This window comes from Rhamphochromis longiceps, linkage group LG4 (genome assembly GCF_057381845.1).
Source record: "Rhamphochromis longiceps isolate RC_006_pf linkage group LG4, R_longiceps_female_GT1.1, whole genome shotgun sequence".
NCBI classification, from domain to species: Eukaryota; Metazoa; Chordata; class Actinopteri; order Cichliformes; family Cichlidae; genus Rhamphochromis; species Rhamphochromis longiceps.
This window is the reverse complement of record NC_140560.1, coordinates 17,112,403-17,123,783: the sequence shown is the minus strand read 5'-3', so window position 1 is coordinate 17,123,783 and position 11,381 is coordinate 17,112,403. Positions and strand designations below refer to the sequence as shown.

The 11,381-nt window shown below is 40.9% G+C and overlaps 1 long non-coding RNA gene across 2 annotated transcripts; it reads right to left on the bottom strand.

Annotated features, from left to right (window-relative positions):
* Nucleotides 1-4,812: 4,812 nt before the first annotated feature.
* On the bottom strand, nucleotides 4,813-10,073 carry LOC146671341 (uncharacterized). Of its 2 annotated transcripts, none has more exons than XR_014911437.1 (4): nucleotides 9,765-10,073; nucleotides 8,164-8,218; nucleotides 7,811-7,907; nucleotides 4,813-6,032 (listed from the first exon to the last, which is right to left on the bottom strand). It is a non-coding gene; the product is annotated as an uncharacterized LOC146671341 (long non-coding RNA). The 2 variants fall into 2 exon arrangements; XR_014911436.1 differs by lacking the exon at nucleotides 9,765-10,073 and adding an exon at nucleotides 9,400-9,723 and having other exon boundaries at nucleotides 4,814-6,032.
* Between the last annotated feature and the right edge of the window lie 1,308 nt (nucleotides 10,074-11,381).

Here is an 11,381-nt window from a genome sequence, read left to right as displayed (position 1 = left end):
GTAGTCTCCCCTCGAATTGCCCGGCTCTTGGCAACCGAGGTGGCTAGTTTCCCTGACCAGGTGCAGGAACAGAAACTGGAGAAGCTCCTTGCTTAAGGGTTTTGCACTCCCTAGCAATGTGTCCAACTCCCTTACACTTGAAACAGATGGGCTTCCCATCATCAGTGAACTGGAACTTTGATCTGGGAATCCCACGTTTAGGGGCCCTTTCTCCGGATGTAACACTCTCCCTAACCACACTGAGTAACTCCCCAATAGCCTTGCCCTGCTCAGAAACCACCTTAAGGATTTCATCTAGAGTTGCAGATGACCTATCTGGAGCTTCACGGGTACTCTGATCCCTTGCAACCGCACTGTCACTTAATATGGGCCTGCTCTTGGCAACTCTGGTGCCACTAGGTTTTTCTTCCATCGACCAAGCAATTGCTTCCTGACGTACATCAAAAAGCGTAGACTCTGGCTTTTCCCTCACCATCTTGCGAAGCTCCCTTCGCAGAGTGGAGTCTCTTACTCCCTCCACAAACTGGTCTCTAACTGCCATCTTTGTGTCTCGTACTGCATCAGGCCTTTGTTTAAGGGCTAAGCGGAGGATCTGGGACAGAGCGTGTGAGTACTCAAAGAAATCTTCACCTTCTAGCTGGAAACGGCTAAAAAAGGTTTGCAGTAACTGTGCTACACTGCGCCTCTCACCATAAGCTTCTCTAAGAAAACAAAATATTTCTTCGGGTTCAATTTGCTCTCCCCCAGTACATAACTTGATCTCTTCAAGTGCAGAACCCCTGAGGAGGGAAAAAATGAAGTCAACCTGATCATCATTACCCAAGCCTCTAGTTCTGATACCCCTCTGTACTTCATCAATAAACTCCTCTACAGAACGTCCATCTACGGTTGCATCCCCACTAAAGGGTTGAATAGGTCGCTCTCGCGGCAGATATACATATGACCTACTTGCCCCGTCACTCAAAGCAGTTATCCTGGCCATAGCCTGGTCATGTTTGTTACTCAGTTCTGACAATTTTGCCTGAAGCTCAGTGACAGGGTCCCTTGCGGTGGCCTCCGCCAAACCCTGGTCATCGTCACTGTTTGTGTCTGACATAATGAAATGTCTGTGTCCAGATTAGTCTTTGGTCAGGATGCAGAAATTGCCTTAGCAGTCTATTCAGCTAGGTGCCACTGATGTCCTCTTCTCCTCTGGAAAGAATCCTTCCCTCGATCGAAATCACCCTCTTCTGGAAAGACTGGCCACTGCTCCTCTGCACACCTCTGGTATGGCCTCAATCGTCCGATCCCTTCCAATCCCTCGCGTCGCAGGTGACCACCACTACAGTTATTTCTTGCACCGTAAAATAACCTACTTAAACGGAAACCCATAAAAAACAAAATCGCTGAGCTGCCACTTTTGCAGATACCCCACTCCTGGTACCAAATTGTGTAGCCTGGCTAAATTAACCAGCCCAGAACACAGATTATCTTTGGGGTTCTTTTAATCTGAATGATAAAGTAAGTGCTCAGAAGAAAATAACAAGGTTGTAAAAATAAAGAAATAAAATTGTTACAGACAGCTCCTATCCAGTAACAGCTTTGTGCTCTGGTAACCCACTGCTACTGCAGGTTATTTCCCCAACTTTATCAGCATCTGGAACTCAAGGACATCTAGCGTCATTTCGTGTCTGATATAAACCCAAACATAAATAAAACAAAACTTAGCAGTGCAAAAATAACTGTAGTGGCTTCTCCTGCATAGATACAGAGCCAAGATTAAACAGTTAACACGGTACATTTCCCTCTTACCCACAGAGATAGTATAATACAAGTGTGAACTCAAATACATACAGTGCATTAATCCAGCAGAAAACGGAATATGGATCCCTCTGAGACGAACGGCGAAGTTGGTGGCAGCTACTCCTGGTGCCTTAACTGTTGCACACTTTGCGTTCAAAACAGATCACGCAGCGAAAAAAAGGCATTGCACACCCACATAACACCAATGCAAGCTAGCACTCGTGCATGTCTCCGTAGATCCCCATGATCCCTTCCGCTCTCAGAGGTACCCCAAAAGAAAAACAGTGCCATCCAGTGGCATGTCCCATAATATCGAACTTCCACCCGGCTACACATGGAAGTAACTGATGAGGACCCTGCATATGTGGTGAGGTTTAAAGAGAAGTTTAAGGAAGACCTTGCTTCCCGCCAGGAACATACCAACTATGCATGGCTCCAGATCGCAACTGCACTGGACCCACGTTTTAAAGACCTACGCAGTGTGCCCAAGACTGACAGAGAAGCAGTGTGGACCACACTGGCAGGCATGCTGCATGAAGACTCTCCTAGAAGATCACACACTGCAGAAGAAGGTCCAGCCAAGAAGACTGCAACCCCCCCACTGTGCTTTGCCCTGATATCTGCAGTGTGAGGTTGGATCGCTCATTCTCATCCTCACACTGATGCCACTTATTTCGGTCTTTGTTTGACATAAAAGGGCATATTTGTCACTTTATTGCAACTATATTTGCACTCTTGAGCTCCTTCATTCACTGACTGATCATAAAGTTATTACTTGCGTTATGTATTCATCCGTTTGAACATAATTAATGAAGCCACATGTAATCACTAAAATTTGTATTTTGGGTACAATAAGAGAGTTTCAGATGGAATGCTGTTTTGTTTTGTTTAAATTTCACCAACTTGCTGATGCCCACGGTTGTGAGTGCGGCTTCTTGCTGTACATGGGTGGATGGTTGTAAATCACATCACAGATGCCAAAAACCTCTCAAACCAAGCCCCCTTGCCGGTGATGCTGTGCGCAACCTCGTGACGGAGTCAAGCATATTCAAAACACCCCCTCACCTCCCGTGTCAAACTCAAATGTCAGCCTATTTCATGTGTCACTTTTGGAGCAGTTGCCATCCCGACGAGCCATGGAGAAGTTCGTGTTTGTGTTATTTTACTTATTTGGTGTTCTGGTGTGTTTGGGCACCGGTCAGCACCATCGTGTTGAGCACGTGTTGGACCGTGGACACACCGGATTCAGTGGGAGAATAACGGTCAGGTGTACAGTTTACTGAGCACTGGGACTCAGTATCGTTTACCAGCACAGACACGGAGACGCGCTCAGCTTCTATTGAGAGCAAACAACCAAGTGAACCCTCCGGCTGCGTCCAGTAGACGAGACACACCGTCTGGGCCGGGAGCTTTCCGAGCATTCAGACTCTTAAACTGCTTCCTCGCATCTGCTTCATGAATATGAAGGGTTGTGGTGGGAGGAGGTGGTGTGAAATCCTCTTTTGTGTGGGGTGAGGAGGGGGGTGTTGTAAAAGTCCCCAAGAGCAATGATGAGAGAGTCCGGGAATGTCCGCTCCATGTGCAGTATCTGCTCCGCGAGTGCGCACTGAGCTGCCTGCGCATCCGCATCTGGCGGGATGTAAACAGCGGCCAAGATGAATGAAGCAAACTCCCGCGGAGAATAAAACGGTTTGCAGTGAATAAAAAGGTATTCCAGAGAGGAAGAGCAGTGCTGAGCAATCACTGTTACATCTGTGCACCAGCCACTATTAATGTAGAAGCAGACACGTCCACCTGTGGTCTTACCAGAGAGAGAGGCCTGCCGGTCCGCGCGCAGCAGATGAAAGCCCTCCAGCTTGAGCGCGCTGTCCGGGATGTCCTCACAGAGCCACGACTCCGTAAAACACAAGACACAGGAGGAGGCAACGTCTCTGTTCATGCTTCTCATCAGGGCCAGCTCGTCCATCTCATTCCTGAGTGAGCGTACGTCGGAAAGGAAGATCCCAGGAAGAGCAGTTCGCAGTCCGCGTCTCCTCAGACGCACGAGTGCGCCGGCTCGCTTTCCTCGCTTTCGGCGTCTCACTTTCCTGATCAGAGTCTGCAGTAAATCTGCCGCAGATGCGACAAATATTGGAAGTAAATCCACAGGTGTTGTAGTCCTGTAGTTAAGAAGCTCTTCTCTAGTGTAAGAATATCCAGAGGAGTGCCCAGACACAGAAGTTATGCACAAAAACAAAACAGAAGTAACGCACTGAAGCACCGGGGCATCCATACGTGGCGGCGCCATCTTGGAACAAGGGACTTGTCTTTGAAAGGTAGAGTGTTAATTACTAAAGCTGAAGGGATATCCCGATGAACATATGCTGCTCTCTCCTTACATCTGGATAAGAAAAGTAGTAAAGATATTGACCGTATGCTCTTTAATTTTATATGGAAAAACCGTACGCACTATATTAGAAAAACTGTTGTGATGAATAAGTACGAATCAGGTGGGCTTAACGTCTTAGACTTTTCTACTTTAAATAACACTTTCAAAATTAATTGGGCCAAACATTTTCTTAAAACCCTACCTCTATCTGGAACTTTATACCATACCACATTTTCTCTCGTTTTGGTGGCTTTACTTTTATTTGAAATTGTAATTACAATGTTGAGAAAGTCCCTGTAAAGCTTTCATCCTTCCATAAGCAGGTCCTCTTAGCGTGGACCCTCATTTATAAACACAACTTCTCACCTCACAAATACCTTATCTGGAACAACAGAGATATTTTATAGAAAAATAAATCACTTTTCCTGGAAACTTGGCTCCAAAATGGGATCCTATTGGTGGCTCAGCTGGTTAGTAAAGAGGGACAACTACTTACTTACAACGACTTTATTGCACTATATAATTTTCCAATCAGTGTTCCAGATATCAAGCGGAAGACAGTCTGGATGGTCCCCCATAAATATTTGATTGTAAATAAGGTGAAAGAAGTCTCTTTTAAAATTCGACATACATGTTATCCAGCCAGTCACTACACTGTAAAACCTAATAAGTTCACAGAACTCAAAAATTGTTGTGTAACAGATTACACAACAATTTTTTAGTGATGTTTTTAAAAGTTTTAAGTTTAACTAAAATAAAAATTATAGTTGCAGTTGCCTTAAATTACCTCAATGTTAACTCATAAATGTTGATATTCCTCAACTTATAATTAGGGAGTAATAAACTCAAAATGTTCAATATTTTTCAACTTAATTAAGGTGGGAAATACACTTAAAATATTTTACATATTGCAACTCATACGATGTGGGAAATAAACTCAAACTTTTTCATATTTTCTAACTTATAATATGGGAAATAACACTTAATCTTCAATATTTTTAAAATACTGTGGGAAATACACTTACAAATAATTCTAAACTGTTTGCCCAGTAAATTATAATCAGCTAAAAGTGTTAGAAAACATGAAAGTAACAACACTAACAATTTAACAACTTTTTATTAAACACAATGTGCTTTTAAAAAGGCACAAACAACAGAGCTCACTCATAAAAAAGTGCTTCATAAATAAAACAAGAGAAAAAGACTCCAAGGGTCTCCATCTCAATTCTAAAATTCAATAACATTTTCAGTATTAACAGCAATTGCAGCTATTAGAACATTGAGGCATTTAACACTTACTGTACCTTGACAGCTGCAGCTCACTTTCTTTTTTAAAAATACATTAAAAAAAAAAAACAGTACTGGTTTCCACTGCTGTACTTATAGGGAACAAACATCAAGGCAGTGCATTTACGTATTAGGCAACAGAACATTAAACATGAATAGTGAACTGAACAGTCATTCATCTTAAATGTGAGGTAGAAGAGGCAAATGATTAGGAAAAACAAACAAACAAAAAAGCTTCCTCAATACTCAGCTCAACAAGTAGTCCATTGTGAGTGATTCACTCATTGAACAAATCATTCTTCAGCATCAGTAGACGCCCTTTCAGTGGTTTGTTGTCCTCAAGGCACATCACAACCTTCTGGATAAATGTGAATGTAAGCTCAAGTTTCTTTGGGTATTGTAGGTCTAGTGCATAGATGTACCCAAAGAGCAGGAGAAATGACTCAGCCAGATTTGTGGGACCATTCACAAGTATTTCATCCTCAACGACGATGCAGATGCTTTCGGGACTGAAGAGGGCCGAATCAGTAGTGTCATCCGTGACAACTGTCAGCAGAGCCACAGGAGTGTCAGTGAGGTCTGGACCATCTGCTGACTGCAAAACAAAAATAATACAAGAACGAGTTCAGCCCCACAAGGACACAAATCATGCTATTGATTAGAGGTGTGAATCTTCATAAGTCACACGTTTCTTTTAGGATTATAATTAGGGCTGGGTATCGTCACTGATTTCTAGAATCGATTCAATTCCGATTCACAAGGTCCCGAATCGCTTCGATCCACGATTCGATTTAATTCTGGGAAATTTTGACAGTCAGAAATATAATTCAGATCAGTACATTTACATATTTTTGTATCAATAAAAAGGAAGCTGACACATGCAAGACTTTATCAAAGGTGTGAGCGTCACAGCAGATGCCTTTGTGTCAAAGTAGCTGAGAATAAAACACAGAAAAACATGTAGGTGATTTTCCTGGCCTGGGATTTTATAAAAATATTCTGCAGTACATCAAAAACGAAAGAAAACCATTAATCAACATATGAACATTACCTCTGACGTTACAGCGGTTTTATTAGAGACATGGCTAAGCGTTTTGCATTTTGAATAATATTAAAAAGTTTAAATTTGTTCAGTATTGAACAGCAGAAATTAGGTTTTCTTTTCGGAAGAATGTAAAAGGGAAAAAAACAGCGGCCGACAGCGCTGTAAGCAACAGTAGACTTGTGCGTAACAAGCAAGCGAATAATGAAGAAAGGGAAACTGTTCTTGAAGTACAGAGAGAGAGAGAGAGAGAGAGAGAGAGAGAGAGAGAGAGAGAGAGAGAGAGAGAGAGAGAGAGAGAGAGAGAGAGAGAGAGAGAGAGAGATGGAAGCAAAACAGTAAAAGTCAGAGTGAATTCATGACGATGTTTATGTGAAGCGTTTGGATCTTCTTTTGCTGCTGGTTCGGTCAATATTGTTGGAGAGAGATCAAACTAACAGCTTTAGAATCAGCGCATAAAGGGCGTGAACACAAAGCGCGGACCCGCCGACAGATCAGAATCAGCGAGCTGTCGGCTTTCAGCCCCGACCGTGAGAAAGGCGACATCTAACTGATTCTGATCCGCGGGTCGCGCTGTGTGTTTACGTCTATGTGCAGAATCCGTGTACCTGCTCTCATTTACTGTCTTAACTGTTTGGTGGTTCTTGAAATTTTGTGAGATGTCACCTGAGATTCTGGCATTTCGGGCAAAATAAATTTATATTAAAAAATCGATTCAGGATTTTAATGAATCGATTTTACGTTTGCTTAGGCTGCTGCCCCCGCGACCTGGCTCCGGATAAAGCGGATGAAGATGGATGGATGGATTTTACGTTATCCAAGCCAGAATCGATTTTAATCGATGAATCGATTATAAAAACCCACCCCTAATTATAATGTCAACGATTTAATTTGATATTGCATTATCATGATGCATTACAATAATCTTAATTTGGGTTTGGTTTCAAAACATATGTTTAAATAAGTGTTTTCAATAATAAATATATGCCAAGATATTTGTTTTTGTTATTTATCAAACATTTCTCTGACCACAACATGGCACCTCCAAAAAAATAGAACACTTGAATTTTAAAAAGGGAGATAGATTATTATACAAAAAAAATCTGCAGATAAAAACTTTCAACTATTTTCATGTTTTCTGGTTTATGCGTAACAATCTTCTTGCAATCTTATTCAACAATAGTTGATATATGGGAGAAAACAAGTCAGATGAGGACTGTGTTGAACCTCCTTCCTGATATACACCCTGGTTCTCCTTGAGTTCTGAGCGATGTCATATGTTCGACTGAACAGCTAGGCAAAGGGGTTGATGCTGAGGCCAGTACACTTACATCACAAGTCCTGAATAACGTGGAGGCATCTTCACGCAGGTACACAGGAAGTGCAAGAAGGACGAGGGCCCGTCTTGTATTTACATCATGCTTGTTCCTAGATGAACATACAATATCTATTAGAATAGTATTTACACAAATGCAGAGTAAAAACAAAGTGTTGGATAGCCATGTTCTGATTGTCATTGTTATAGATCAGGGGTGTCCAAACTTTTTGTGTAACGGGCTAAACCTGTCAATCTTGAAGGGTAACCCAAAAAAAATCTAAAAATTTTGAATAATTCAGGGCAAAATTCTCTAGTTTCTTTGTATTTATTTTTTATTTAAATTAGGACACAAATTATATAACTCACCCACTGACAACTGGTGAAATGTTGATTCTCTGTAGCGCTCCTTGCAGTCTCATATCTGTAAACAATATGTGCACAAAGACGACTTATTAATGTTCAAAAACATTTTTTGCACAGCACACACACGTAGTCAGCTGATCTCATCTTATGCAGATCTGCTCCTTGATCAAGTGACATTTGTCCAGATTTTTGGCACGAGTGACGTCGAATCAGCACAGCAGCTGGATGGCCCGATTTACATACCCAGCGCAGCTGATACTCACCACAATAATTTACTAAGATTATATGCACTCCTGTTATTAAGTCCAGTTCAGTCTGTTAATGTTAACCGTTTCAAACTAATGTTAATAGGTGTGTTGCTAAGCTTAATAACTTAAATAACAAACTTGAAATTTACCCGTCCTATTTTCCCTTTTATTGTTTTTTCTCTGTGCTGTAAATCTTCTATCTAAGAAGAAATCTGAGGCTCCTGTTCTGAAAATAAGCTACCAAAGCTTTTTCTGAATGAATCAATAAAGATCCATTTATGGAAAGCTGTGATGAAGGCAGTTTTGTCTTTAATTATATTCAACAATATAACATATTCGACCACTTTTAAGTGATTTTGTGATCTTTAATACACTAAAGTTAAGGTTATTTACCCAATTTCTAGTAAGTGGTCCTCAGTGAAAAAAGTTTGGACACCCCAGCCTTACAGGTTAGGGAGTATTTGTGATCCGCACAGTCTGCATCAATGATTTTTTCTTAGCCTGGGAGCAGAACGCGGCTCTTTATTTTCATTTCATTTCATTTATCTATCAAAGATCGATAGGGTCTGGCTTAAAGGTGTCAAGGAGGCGCCTCAGTCTGGCTGGCTGAGCCTTGTCGAATTAGCGCGAACAATTTAGCTGAACTTCTTTCGTAGCACCGAGTTCGACCAGTGTATAATGTTAGGCTGAATCAGGCGATGCGTTTTTCCGCAAGCCTTGACTTGTAGAGCTCGCTTAGTGGAATACCCCTCTAAACTGTTAAAAGGATTTCGAGATTATCTCACAACCACACATTTGAGACTACGAAAAAATACAAACATGTGTCTAATTACCATCATGATAACACACTCATGTTGTTTATTATTGTTCGCTTCATGCTAGCGCGCGCGCACACACACACACACACACACACACATACACACACACACAGCTCAACAGCGTAAACTACTGACTGTGTAACACGGACACTTATTGAAATAAGTATACTCACAATACGCACGTGCATTACCGGCGAATACGACAACCGGTAGAAACGGACAGTGGAAAGTTTTAGTAGAAAGTTCAAATGCATGGAGGTAGAACTGCCACCGTCAACTTCCCGGGCAAGAATACAATGCATTATGGGAAATGTTGTCCCCCACGGAAAACCGCCAAAACGTTACACCATTCTAATTTGAAATAACATTACGTATTTGTCACATTCGAAAATTTCTAAAATTACAATTACTTGGATTCGAATTCATTTATAACAAACATTCACTGTGCACAAAGTACGAATATATTTCCAGTAAAAAATAAAAAAAAGAATGTTTATCGAAATTAAATTTAAACAAAACAAAAACACGTTAGACTTACCAAATTTATGGCAGTTGATGAAAAGAAATAAGGTGGTGGTCGTGGTGGGTTGAAGTTGGGGACTCTTAATCCACACGTCTGGCCAAATCTTCCCCGCATCAAGGTAAATTCAAGATGGCTGACTCAGCTTTCCTGAAGGAGCGACAAGACTCCACCCACCAGAACGTCACTAATATATGCTTCTTAAACTTTTTGAGCGTTCCAAACAAATTAGCTAAAAGATATTGAGCCCTATTCAATTAAAGCTGCATAAAAGCCAACAGAGCTCAATACTTTATAGTTTGCTTAACTACAAAACGACATTTGAGTGTTATGAGCTTATTAGTTATGAGCTAGGACAACTGTTAGGGATTACAGTGTACATGGTCAAATTTAAAAGGGACATAAATACTAATTGTACTTTCTGTGGGGATCATCCAGAAACGGTGACACATCTTTTTTGGTACTGTTCTTTTACACAGAGATTCTGGAAGGAATTTAGCAGCTTTGTTATTGTCCATATTTTAAGGGAGTTTTCTTTACGATGGGAAAATGTTTTATTCTGTTTCTTTAAGTTCCCCAAGAAGTATGAGAAATGTTTTTTATGATAAATTTCTTAATACTTTTAGCTAAATTTTTTATCCATAAATGTAAGTTTACTAACAAAACACCATATTTCTGTCATTATTTTAAGGATGTGCACATGCACATACAATCAATATCAGACTGCACCAACAAAAAGGCTCTCACAACAATATATGTATGTGAATTTTTGCGTGTATTCTTATAATTGTTACCTTTTTCTTTCACCCTTGGCTTTTTGTGTTCATGTTCTGTTGTATACTTCATCTGTTCGTATGTTGTATACTCATTGTTTGTTAAATAAAGTTTTTAAAAAAAGACACGCTTTGTTTAGACCCCCAAAATCCTTTCCACGCCCACCCCCGTGACATCACGCTCCAAAGCCCTGTTACGTCACAGAACGTGGTGATGTCATAGTGACAGTCCTTTCATCCTTTGATGTTCAAGTCTATAAATAGAGGACAGCTGTCAAAGGGAATTCATTAAGCTATCGTTTTGTTGGAGTGATACAGCACATAAAAAAGCAGAAATGAGTTCGAAAGCTAACAAAGACAGAAATGTTAATTTCTCGAAAACAATGGTTAAAAAAAGTGAAAAAGAAAAAGAAACATATGCCAGACAGTTCGAGCAAAGACTGCAGCCAATGATCGACGAGGTTGAAAAGCTCAAAACTGAGCTTGACTACTTCAAAAACCTGCATACAGTCAATAAGAAACGGATCGAGGATCTAACAAAAGAAAACAATGAACTTTTGCAGAATAATAAGCTGCTGGGTTCGGTCTTGGATGACAGGACAAACATCGCAGACAGGTTGGACTCGATAAAAGATGACCACGAAGCTCTGGTAAAGTTCCGCGCAGAGACGGAGAAAACTCTGGCTGAGCTTAAAGAAAAACACGAGGACGAAGTCCAAGTCCTGCAAGGACTGCTGGAAACAGAGAAAGAAAAGGTGGCACGTCAGCAATTTCACAACAGCCAAGTTGTTGAATTATTATTGAAACGCCACAAAGAGGAAAAAAATAAGATGCAGCAGTTTTACCAGGAAAATACTAAAAA